Source organism: Artemia franciscana, chromosome 1 (assembly GCF_032884065.1).
Source record: "Artemia franciscana chromosome 1, ASM3288406v1, whole genome shotgun sequence".
In the NCBI taxonomy this organism is placed as follows: Eukaryota; Metazoa; Arthropoda; class Branchiopoda; order Anostraca; family Artemiidae; genus Artemia; species Artemia franciscana.
This window is the reverse complement of record NC_088863.1, coordinates 40670894-40684346: the sequence shown is the minus strand read 5'-3', so window position 1 is coordinate 40684346 and position 13453 is coordinate 40670894. Positions and strand designations below refer to the sequence as shown.

The 13453-nt window shown below is 36.6% G+C and overlaps 1 long non-coding RNA gene across 1 annotated transcript; it reads left to right on the top strand.

Moving 5' to 3' along the window:
* The first annotated feature begins 12364 nt into the window (after nucleotides 1–12364).
* LOC136040066 (uncharacterized) lies at nucleotides 12365–13154 on the top strand. The gene is made up of 2 exons (XR_010620620.1): nucleotides 12365–12675; nucleotides 12720–13154. It is a non-coding gene; the product is annotated as an uncharacterized LOC136040066 (long non-coding RNA).
* Nucleotides 13155–13453: the final 299 nt, after the last annotated feature.

Sequence of the window (13453 nt, the reverse complement as noted above, 5' to 3'; positions counted from 1 at the left end):
GACTTTTAGTATCAAACACAATTACTGGCAATGATAGTTACCCACAATATAGAAGAAGATCTACTGAAGATGGCGGTAAAACAGCAATAATAAAGAAGCGTAACGGTACCACCATCGAAGTAGATAACCTGTGGGTTGTTCCATATTCCCCATTATTATCAAAAACATTTAATGCACACATAAACGTTGAATACTGTAACTCCGTAAAGGCAATCAAATACATATGTAAATACGTCAACAAAGGCAGTGCAATGGCAGTTTTTGGCTTGCAGCCTGAGATCAAAGATTTCGATGAAATCGTACAATATCAGGCTGGAAGATACATAAGCAGTAATGAAGCTGTTTGGCGAATACATGAACGTAGTCCAGCTGTTATTCACTTAGCGGTACATTTACAGAATGGTCAACGTGTTTATTTCACGGAAACCAACGTGCAACAAAGAGTCCTGAATCCACCGGATACAACATTGACAGCTTTTTTTCGCTTTGCAAAAATGATTCTTTTGCAAAAAAACTGCTGTATACTGAAGTGCCTTCGTATTACACGTGTAATACTAAAAATAAAGTATTTGAACGTCGAAAACAGGGTAATTCAGTCGACGGCCAACCTACCATCTTCAAAGATACCACAATAGGAAGACTCTACACCGTTCACCCCAATCAACATGAATTCTTCTTTCTACGCCTGCTTTTGGTGAATGTACCCGGTCCGACATCCTTTGAGTATTTGAGAACTGTAAACGGTACTATACATGACACTTACCGTAGTGCATGCCAAGCTCTGAATTTATTGGAGATTGACCAACACTGGGATAACTGCATCAATGACGCGTGCGAAACGTCAACCCCAAGTCAAATTCGTGCATTGTTTGGCATCATTTTAACAACTTGCTCTCCATCAGCTCCTAAAGAGTTATGGGAAAAATATAAGTCAAAAATGTCCGAAGATATACTCCATCGAAAACAGTTAGAGACGTCAGCTATGACTTTTGATTTTACATCAGAAATTTATAACTACACTTTAGTTATTATAGAAGATTTGTGCGTACATATGGCGAACAAACCTCTTCAGGTTTTGGGAATGCCTTCACCTAACCGTATCGCTGCTGTTTCGACATGTGTAGAATTGGATCGTGAACAAAGTTACAGTGCGAGTGATCTATTGTCGTATGTACAAAATAACATTTCCAAGTTAACGTCGGAACAAAAAGACATTAATGATACGATAATGCATTGTGTCGATAACAACGTTGGAGAAATTTTCTTTTTGGATGCGCCAGGAGGTACTGGTAAAACATTTGTGATAAAACTGATTCTGGCATCAATTCGATCAAAAAAAATACTTTTAAGAAATATAAACCCACCAAAGCTTTGCAATGGCACTCGACTTGCCGTAAAAAAAAACAATGGAAAACCTAATAGAGGCCACAATCTTGACAGGGCCTTTTGAGGGTGAGGCTGTTCTTATTCCTCGCATTCCCATGATTCCAACGGATCTGCCTTTTCAATTTAAAAGATTGCAATTCCCAATTCGATTAGCATTTGCAATCACCATTAACAAAGCTCAAGGTCAATCATTAGAAAAATGTGGTATAGATCTTAATACTGATTGTTTTTCCCATGGACAATTGTACGTTGCATGTTCGAGGGTCGGTAAACCTGACAATCTATTTATATGCAGCGACAATTGGACAGCGAAGAATGTTGTATATTCGCAAGTTTTACGCAGTTAATTTGTATTGCATCTATCTATCTATCTATCTATATAAAAACGAGTTGTGGGTATGCATGTTTGTTTGTTTGTAAACAAAACAAACAAAATGTGTAGATATTCCCCATTATTATCAAAAACATTTAATGCACACATAAACGTTGAATACTGTAACTCCGTAAAGGCAATCAAATACATATGTAAATAAGTCAACAAAGGCAGTGCAATGGCAGTTTTTGGCTTGCAGCCTGAGATCAAAGATTTCGATGAAATCGTACAATATCAGGCTGGAAGATACATAAGCAGTAATGAAGCTGTTTGGCGAATACATGAACGTAGTCCAGCTGTTATTCACTTAGCGGTACATTTACAGAATGGTCAACGTGTTTATTTCACGGAAACCAACGTGCAACAAAGAGTCCTGAATCCACCGGATACAACATTGACAGCTTTTTTTCGCTTTGCAAAAATGATTCTTTTGCAAAAAAACTGCTGTATACTGAAGTGCCTTCGTATTACACGTGTAATACTAAAAATAAAGTATTTGAACGTCGAAAACAGGGTAATTCAGTCGACGGCCAACCTACCATCTTCAAAGATACCACAATAGGAAGACTCTACACCGTTCACCCCAATCAACATGAATTCTTCTTTCTACGCCTGCTTTTGGTGAATGTACCCGGTCCGACATCCTTTGAGTATTTGAGAACTGTAAACGGTACTATACATGACACTTACCGTAGTGCATGCCAAGCTCTGAATTTATTGGAGATTGACCAACACTGGGATAACTGCATCAATGACGCGTGCGAAACGTCAACCCCAAGTCAAATTCGTGCATTGTTTGGCATCATTTTAACAACTTGCTCTCCATCAGCTCCTAAAGAGTTATGGGAAAAATATAAGTCAAAAATGTCCGAAGATATACTCCATCGAAAACAGTTAGAGACGTCAGCTATGACTTTTGATTTTACATCAGAAATTTATAACTACACTTTAGTTATTATAGAAGATTTGTGCGTACATATGGCGAACAAACCTCTTCAGGTTTTGGGAATGCCTTCACCTAACCGTATCGCTGCTGTTTCGACATGTGTAGAATTGGATCGTGAACAAAGTTACAGTGCGAGTGATCTATTGTCGTATGTACAAAATAACATTTCCAAGTTAACGTCGGAACAAAAAGACATTAATGATACGATAATGCATTGTGTCGATAACAACGTTGGAGAAATTTTCTTTTTGGATGCGCCAGGAGGTACTGGTAAAACATTTGTGATAAAACTGATTCTGGCATCAATTCGATCAAAAAAAATACTTTTAAGAAATATAAACCCACCAAAGCTTTGCAATGGCACTCGACTTGCCGTAAAAAAAAACAATGGAAAACCTAATAGAGGCCACAATCTTGACAGGGCCTTTTGAGGGTGAGGCTGTTCTTATTCCTCGCATTCCCATGATTCCAACGGATCTGCCTTTTCAATTTAAAAGATTGCAATTCCCAATTCGATTAGCATTTGCAATCACCATTAACAAAGCTCAAGGTCAATCATTAGAAAAATGTGGTATAGATCTTAATACTGATTGTTTTTCCCATGGACAATTGTACGTTGCATGTTCGAGGGTCGGTAAACCTGACAATCTATTTATATGCAGCGACAATTGGACAGCGAAGAATGTTGTATATTCGCAAGTTTTACGCAGTTAATTTGTATTGCATCTATCTATCTATCTATCTATATAAAAACGAGTTGTGGGTATGCATGTTTGTTTGTTTGTAAAAAGAGCGTTTGCATATGACGTCATTATTAGTACATACGGCTTTGTATATGCACAGACAATGGGAAAGCCAAGAATGTTGTATATTCGCAATTTTTACGTAGTTTGAAACACATATATAAATCTATCTATATTCACAGGTGGGACACAGGGTCACAACTACAATGGCGCGTAACTAATATGGCGCGTAACGACTTACGCGCACGGGGGGGCTTGGGGGGGCGCGAAGCGCCCCACCAACTAGGTGTTGGGGTGGTTTCTTTCGTTAATATATTTCACAATTCGGCAGGCTAGCTACACTTTTTAGACTCACCCAAAAGACTGTATTCCTATGTCAAAAGTTTTAGTTTTTGAGTGTAATAGCTATGTATGTTGAAAAAATGAAGATATTAGACTATTTTATGATTGCACATGGTAAAGAATGTGATTAAAGGCTCTTTTCCTATGTCAAAAGTTTTAGTTTTCGAGGGTAATAGCTAAGTATACAATCACGTAGTGTGATCAGTGTGATTGAGGTATTCACCCAAAGACTGTCCCTATTAATGATGCACCTGGTTAGACTTTTGGTAACCCAAGGATAGATTGGTGCATTTTTTTCCAACATATATCCTTATTTTCTGTTTGAGACAACCTGTCTTGTATAAGGCTGTAAATGTAGTGTAAAAGAAATACTAATTATTAATTCAAATCTTCTTTCTCCATAGCCCTATCAAAGTTTAGTTTTTCCAGTTCATTATTAAGCAGCTTTAAAGTTTTCTCAATCAGATCTACAACTAGAATATTATCTCTAATTTTTGATAAAGACCTTGTTTGTTTTCGATGTTTTGAAGACTGCACATAAAGCGAAATGATCTGGAATGCCACTGATAATTACTGAAGTGGAGTGGAGGAAATCGATTGACATCCAGACATAAGTTTCTTCTGAGATGACCTCAAGTTTGCTCTGGTGTACTGAAATGTCAAAGTCACAGGAGGCTACTGTAGTGTTATCTACAAAAGCCACAAGCTCCTCAGATCCGCTCTCATTACTCAAAGTTTCTAGATTTCAGAATAATTTGCAGCATCTTTAAGTGTTGAATACTGGGTATAGAACACAACATAGGTTATTCACATGAACCAGTAGTAAAAGTGAACCCATAAATAAGCCTTATGGCACACTGAAGTTTGCAACGATGTCATTCAGTGGATATTCTCTTCTGTAAACCCATCGATTACTAAGATAAGATAGGAAACATTGCAGTGGCCCTTCTCTAACTCCAATGTGCTCTAATTTACCTATGGGACCTCATGATCCATACTGTTGAGTGCCTTTTTAATGGAAAGCAAAATAACGGCCGGAATAACGGTTGACTATGTTCAGATATAAGAGTGACACTGTTTATAGCGCTATTAGTTAGGGTATAGGCTAAGATGATGTTAAAGTCGAAAATTATATCACACTATAATCCTGTTTTTCAAGCATTTGGGCTTTTCAAGTAAATATGCCACGAACGAAGAAGCAGAACCTGACGGTGATTGGCAAATTTCTATAACGACTACTTTCTGTTGTGAAGGAAGTGACATGTCAAGGAAAATTGTCTCTAAGAGATCTTCAACGTTTCAAGTCAGCTGGCTTTTAACATAGACTGGGTACTCGTTCTTTGTGTGTTTTGCCATTCCTCCTCGTGCTGATTCTTTCCTATTAACTAAGTAAAATATACTCGGGGATATCTTCCAGGAATTCTGTTTGCCTCGTTAGGAATGTTTAAGAACATCAGGTTGTATTTGTCGACACATGGTCATTTCATCTGTCAGTGACGAACTTAATCCTTGGCAGTTAAGCTGAACTGTCCCGAGCTCAGATTCAGAGTATACTTGGGGCATACTCATTAACTGAACATATTTATTTTAAAAAAAAGTAATTTTTGCCAAAAAAAAGGAATAATATTTTTCATTACTTATTACACCATCAATTTTTTTCCAAATTAGAAAAAGGTTTTATAATTGTTCTAACCTCTTTGAGCTATTGGAAAGGTAGTGGGACTCGGGGACGGATAAAAGAATGTATTCGTCCTCAGGGACGAATAACTCAAAACTTACCCAAAACTCTACGGTGAATGTGGTTACATATTGGATCAAATGAAGAACTGTGAGAAATGCACACACCTGAGTGAACTTCGTTGAAACTGGAACAAAAAATTGATATAAGCAAGCACAGGTTACCACGAGAAACAGAAAAAAAGGACAAGGACAGAAACAGAAACCTTTCTGGAAAATAAATCACTCATTTCGGCAAGCGGAAATAAAAATAACAACTAATTCATCAATTACAATCTTCATCGTTTTGGCGGCCGTAACCACAATTTAAAAAAAAGATAAAAACCCTAAAAATAACTATTTTGTCTTGTATTCCTTCATTTATTCGACTACAGTCGGCAGAGGTATCAAACAACAGCAAATAAAAAGCCAGGAAAAATAATTAAAACAGGTAAAATTTCAGGCATCGGGGTTGGTATTGTCAGGTTGGACGGCTATTGCCAACTTCAGCGGATCAGAGCAGTCGTCATGATATTTAGTCCACTGTGAATTTCGCAATTTGTTGAAGTCTAATCACAGCCTTATATGTCCAATGTAGAGCTTCAACACCGTGAAAACAAATGTTGTTCCTTCGAGCACATATCTCGGAGCACTGGGCAGCGGTCTTGACATGGACTAACTGAGTCTTTAGTAGTTTATTTTCTGCTCTCAGTACTTTATTTTCATTTTAACGCTTTGAAATTAAAATTTAAAGCTCGTCCATATGGCAGTGAAAATGGTCTTTGGTCACTGAGTTACTACTACCAGTTAATACAGCTCTGCTACTCAAACAAGCTAGAAAGTCATTGAGCGAAACTTAAATACAAGTGACCCTTTTATTTAAAAAAGTCCAATCATAAATCGGGGTCCACTTTCGTCAAATATAAATCCTCCAAAAACCAAACTTGCAGTCAAGAAAAGCAACTCAATTGATTTTCTCCAAAATTCAATTTATATAAAGTTATATTACAAATTTATCTAACAATTTATTTCAATTGCAAATCAGTGAGCATTTCCAAGACGTTTATATTAAGTTTTTTTTTGTACGAACTATCTTTAGGAGCGAATGTACAACCACCCGGGACCACTGCCTCTGAAAATAGTGAGCTCAATATACCATTTTTGATGACTTTGAATTGATAGTTAATCTCAAAATTTCAGTCGATAGTTTTTGCTTCCTCTTTTAAGAAAAATTGTTTTTCTACCACAAAATGGTAGAAAAAGCCATTTTGCCATAGCACAATCTTTTTTCCTACTTATGAAGGGCATTCAGAATTTGGATTTTTCTTAGCATGAGCCTTCTCCGAGCTTTCTAGGACCATAAGGTCGATACAATCACGTCTTGAGAAAAAAAAAAAATAAACATGGCTCTGTGATCATTCTTTTCAGAGAAAAAGGAAAAATTTCGTATTTTTATAGTTAGGGATGTCAGGCTCTAGATTAGAGTTCCCTGATATTGTTTATCTGAAAATTAAGCTATTATCAGCATCCCCCTCCTTTGAGGGTGTTTTGTACCTTTTTCAAAAAACAAACAAGTTTTCTGGGGCTCATTACTGTTGCTGCATACTCTTAAATTTAATAAATTTCAAACATATAGAAATCACTAGAAAAACCGATTCTTCTGATGTAAATATTACTATTAAAGTTCCTTTTTTTAGACTTTTTGTTACTACCAAAATTACTCCTTACTTACAGTTTTTGCAACAAACTGTTTGAAATATTTTACGTCAGTCTTATTGTGCTCTGTTTGAAGGCTTATCTGAATGTGATTCCTTAATTACTTTTGACGGTGCTCCGCCTCGTCCGGCATCCGTAATTTCACCGTCTGACATCTTCCGTACGGCACGGCCATGTGCACTGGCTATGATGTGGAAGAGCTAATCTCTGCCCCAGAGCCGACGTCGGCTCTGGGATAGACGCGATCCCTTTTTTTTTACCATCTACCGCTACTCTTTCTTTTGACCTCCAGGGTAACGTTTCGAATTTTCAAGCGGCTATTCTTTTATAGTGGACTACTTGATGAACAGGTGAAATTCACGGCTTAGACAATGGCTCAGCCATACGAACCACGCTTTCTTAACAATTTTCGAGAGTGTTATGGTTCTTTACAGCACTTGCGGATCTGATTGCTGGATGCTTGTTTACGGCGTTGGACAAGTAGAATGTGAAGGAAGCAATCATGACGAGAGACATTTTGGTTCCTAATATTTTAAGCTTTGATAACGCACGTGGCATACCCATATAAGACAGTGCTTCCGACGATCGTTTTGTAGACTCTAAAAAGAGCTCTCTCTTTTGTAGCAAGGTGTATGCTTCAACACTTGTTTAGTGTTTTAGTGAGCTGAGCAAAGCTGGCTGAGGATAGATGAATAGATTTTTCAGTTTTATGGTTGTACCCCCCACCCTTTGGATTGACAAGAAATCCAAGGTACACAAATTCTTCACCATAAACCCTTACTCCCAATTTCATGCTCTCGTAGTAAGCCTTCAAAGGTTCTACGAAATGCCCTTTTATTTTTGCGAAATAAATTTCTGCGTATTTCTACGAAATACGGCATTTTGTCATCTTTCAGGATATGACAGAGAGTTTCCAACTTGCCTGAATTGAAGGTTGATGTGAAATCGGCGATGATAAAAATCAACAGAAAACTTTCTCTATGACCGTACTGAAAAAGCAGCCAATTGATGAAAATCTGCTTAGTACAAGCAATCCGGTTCGAAAGCCAGCTTGTTCTTTCCTCATTTCCCCTTCTCGGATATGTTTACACCTATTCAGACAAAAATTTTTGCCGCAATATTATCAAGACTTACTTTGATAATATTAGTAAACTCTTGCACTTTGGTTGCACTTATACTTCTAAAGCTTTCCAATAATTCAGAGAATTGTTTTTTGGTCCAAGTTTCGTCCAGTTGACCTGGTTCGAAAGCCAGCTTGTTCTTTCCTCATTTCCCCTTCTCGGATCTGTTTACACCTATTCAGACAAAAAACTTTGCCGCAATATTATCAAGACTTACTTTGATAATATTAGTAAACTCTTGCACTTTGGTTGCACTTATACTTCTAAAGCTTTCCAATAATTCAGAGAATTGCTTTTTGGTCCAAGTTTCGTCCAGTTGACCTGCGATAATTTGAGCACCATAATTTTATGGATCTGGCAGTAGACATTATTCACCAGGAAACTTGTGGTTTTTGAGTGATCGAATGACTTTCCTTATTTGATTGATATAAGGTGCTTAAGACAGTCTTCATAAGGTGTTTGGGGGACCCTGAATGAACCCTTGGAGTTTTTTTTATTTCTGCTTTAAGGGAGAAAATGGGATTTCTCCCATTTTCATATTTTCACGGAGATATCCTTTATGGTCGTCCAGTCTTTGTAAAGGATAGTCTCTGACACCTGTTGCTTTCTCCCAATGGCGTTCTTGAGCAATTTGTAGATCTTAAGGGCGTCTTTTGCCTTAGACACAACAACCGTGGAATCCGCTATTTCCATCCAGTAAGTTTGTCATTCTATTCTCAATGACATTATTACTTTTGCTCTTTTCTTCCTGCGCTTTGTTTTTTAGCAGGATAATCAACGCTTGGTGGTTTTATGGCTGATAACGGTTTTATAATGACTTTGAACCTGTTTAACAAGGTGGAAATTAGCCTTGGTTTCCGTATTTTTAGACCCGTAACATCTACTCTGGGGGGTAAATGACTTGTATACTAGGTGAATAGATGAAGTTGAATTCTAGTGTTGATGAGGTTACGATTTGAACTAGATTGGAGTCTGTATTAGCACCAAGGTATGATCGACAACCCAGCAAAGAACTTTTAAATCTGGAATTGACAAGTGCATAATCTTTCTAGGACTTAATAACTCCATCATCAGAGTACCAAACGATCAAAAGGCGTTTTTTGTACTGGAACATCATATTACAAGTGACCAATTCTTATCTAGAACGAATGAGCATTTCACAGTTGTCATAACCTTTTTCTTGGCTGAAAGAGCCAATCCAAAACTGTTTTGAGTAATCCCTCTGTCCAACTCTGGTATTCATACCTCATGTACGAGCAAGAAAGTCTTCAGAAGCCTTCAGGGAGCGTCAAAAGTCGTTTAAGGTTGTGATACAGCATAGGCTTTGCTTTACCAGTCCCATTTAATATTGGTGCATATGTAGAGATGACTGCAAAGTAAGTATTTTGCCCTCTGAACTTTGCTCTAGAAATTTTCAGAGTTGCTGCTTCCCACACAATAAGGGTGTGATCTTAAGCAGTGCTAAGGAGAAATCCAACTCCATAGAAACCAGAGTTGTCGTCTACTCCTGAGTAATTCAGGTGGTATAGCTCGTTTGTTGGGTCGTGTGTTGGGTCGCACATCGACATAGTCGATGTATCGCAATCACAGTCACAGATCCAAGTTTTAGACAACTCTTCCAAATTTCCCTATTATGCTCTAATGACAGTTTTCACTTCTTTGAGTGGGAGGGGGTACTACTTCTCTGTCTCATCTGTGGAAAAGTAATGCTGGAGAAGGATGCTCCCTCCTCTATCCCTTGCTCTCCACGCTAAAGTTTTTTAGTACTTCAGAAAAGGATTTTTTTTTTCAATTAAACGGCCCTTATGTTTCAGGAGTCGTTCTTTAAGAATTGGGACGAAATCAGATTTACTAAAAACAGTGAGGCATTGAGGAGGTGGCTTCCACCTTCATAAGTGGATAATTTCTGATTGTTTTGAACTTAAATTCTGCTCCTTACTTTCAGTTGAAAAAATTGTTTTTTGTTTAATTTCCGATCTTTTTTAAAATTGCCATGAAATCCATCTCTCTCTCCATAGAGTACCCCCCCCCCCACAAAAATTTCCTATTTTTAGCTCCTTCCGTGCAAACTACCCCTGCCCCATAAAATTCCCCCTGAAAATTCCACCATGATTAAAAATTCTCCCTTTTAAATTTCCTTTGCACAATTCTGCTTGTAGAAACCTCCTGAGCCTGCCTACATTTAAATCCTGGCCTGTTTTTTTTATGTAATTCCTGATTGTTTTTCAAATCATGCTAAAATTCCCCTCATCTTTGGAAAATTATTCCCTGAAATATTCTCATCGCTCAATGACATATTTTTCTGCGGAGAATTTCTCCCGCGGAAAATTCCTGCTCCACGTACAAATCCCCTAGGGGATCCTAACCCAAATGAATTTTTCCACGCAATTTCCCCAGAACATCTAGGGAACATCTGAACATCTCAGATTTGGTCGTCAAAGAAAAAAGTAAGACGAACGAAAAGAATCTAAAAGGATTCCAGCGAATTCTTTCGTGTAAAACTTCCTCTCGAAAGCTCATCTCCGAGAGCTTACCTCCCCCCCTCTCCCACGAAAAGTTTTCACGTGAAAATCTTCCCTACAGAGTCCCCCCTCCGAAAAATGTTAGAATACTTCCCAATCAGAAATTGGCCCCCTCGCCATTTTCTAGGACCATCGGGTAGATATGATCACTCCTGGGGAAAAAACAAAGCAAACAAAATATTAAACACACATCTATGATCTTTCTTCTGGCAAAGAAATACACAATCATGTTCTAGCAGAAGGGAACTTCAAAACTTTGTTGTATGGTTCTTTGACACGCTGAATATGATGGTGTAATTTTCATATAGATTACTCGACTTTTTTGGGGGATTTCCCCCTTTTATCAAAAAACCAGGCAAGTTTTCTCAGGCCTATAGATGTTAAACTTCATGAGTTTTATATATTTGGAATCAACAAATCTTTTGATGTATCTATTGTTATCAAAATTCTGTTCTTTAGAGTTTCGGTTACTAGTGGACCGAATCACCCCTTACTTACAGTTTGTTACCACGACCTCGACAACAGTCTTGCTTAAAACAGTCCACTATTTACTACGCTTGACGACTACCCTCGAATGGTACATTGTGTAAACTTTTATTTCTTAGTGCAAAGTTCGTTTTAATTTATTTATGTCTTCTTGCTTACTCTTTGAAGAATTATGCGTCTAAAATATAATACAAATAAAATTGTTAATTCTAGAGTAAAGAGTAAAAATTATCGGATCTTTTGTTTAGAAACCAGGATTTATGGTATTATTTCCCAGAAAGAGGGTGTCAAGGAAATCAATGTCACTGTAGATTGACAGCCTTAGAAAAGATTTCATTGAGTACAGTTCATTTTTGGATATATAGTATTACTGCCTTCTTGCTTGTTTTTCATCGCACTAAACGTCTAAGACACTTGACGTTTTGTAGAATAAAGAACAGCGGGAGTGCCAGGAAGCGATGAAATTTTGGAAGTCAAAAAGTTCTTGTTAAAATACTATAAGTAACGAGTGGCATTTGCTAATTGTAGCCAAACATATAAGAAACTAGATTTGGCTAACAGTAAATTTACCAAAAGAATGAACATAATTATTAACACGATTCCAAAAATTTAAAAATAAATAAGTTTCAGGCAACCCTTCAAATTATGCAAACCTGAGCAAATTAGTTCTGTTCTCAAAAAAGGGACGCATCACCCTAGGTAGGTCATCTTAACTAAAATAACTCCATTTTAAGCTTATTTGTTTGGTTTTTCCATATTAATGGTCCTCTGGGGTTTCATCTTTTTAAATATTGTCTTTTATTAAACAGAAATTACGTTTTAACGTGTTCGTTTGTTTCCAAAATGGAAATGAAAGTGTGATTACATTCGACTACCTTGCCATATGACCCGATGGGTCCATGTTATCATAGAGTTGGGTTTCACTGGAATAACTAATCCCTTTGTTTATAATATATATATATATATATATATATATATATATATATATATATATATATATATATATATATATATATATATATAAATAAGTTGTTTGTGGGTTATGTCTGTCTGTCTGTCTGTCTGTCCGCATATGACGTCTGAATTATTTCATCATATACCAATTCAAAAACGAAAGTATACAAGCTGATGTAGCTGAGTTGGTAACGCGGTATGTTCCAGGTTCTAGGTTCGAGAGGTTCCAAATTCGAACCTTGAATACAAAAGAAGAAAAAAACTAAAAAAGGTAAAAACTACAAATAAACTAAAAAGGAAAAAAACTAAAAAAACTAAAAAAGCTAGAATACTAAAAAAAAACTAATAAAAGTTAAAAAACTAAAAAAATGTAAAAACTACAAAACTAAAACCTAAAAAAAAAACTAAAAAAAGTTAAAAACGAAAAAAAACTAAAACGAAAGAAAAACTAAAAACTAATAAAAAAAACTAAAAAAACTAAAAACTGAAAAAGAAAAAAGACTAAAAAGAAAAAAGAAAAAAAAATAAAAAAGCTAAAAAAAAGGGTAAAAACCAAAAATAAAACTAAAAGACACAGGGACACAACTACAATGGCGCGTAACTAATATTGGTAGAGCGTTATGTTTCAGGTTGTAGATCTGAGAGGTTCAACCCTGAATACAAAAGAAGAAAAAAAAAACTAAAAAAGGTAAAAACTAAAAAAAAGGTAAAAACCAAAAAAACTAAAAAGAAAAAAGGAAAAAAAAAACACAAAATTTATCTCATCATATACCAATTCAAAAACGAATGTATATACAGACCGGGACACAGGGACACAAATGACGACCGGGAAGCCGGGGGGACAGGGGGGATATATAAATGACGACAGGGGCACAGGGAATGTTCGATTAGCAATCACCATCAACTCACCATCAAAGCTCAAGGGCAATCATTAGAATCATGTGGTATAACTAAAAAAAAAATAAAAAAAAGGTAAAAAAGGAAAAACTAAAAAAAAGACCAATTCAAAAACTAATGTATATACAGACCGGGACACCGGGACACAGGGAATATAAATGACGACCGGGACACGTCGTCATTTATATTCATTTTATATATAAAGATTCCCTATAAGATTCTCTTAATACAAGTTTCTGAAGCTTTGTGTC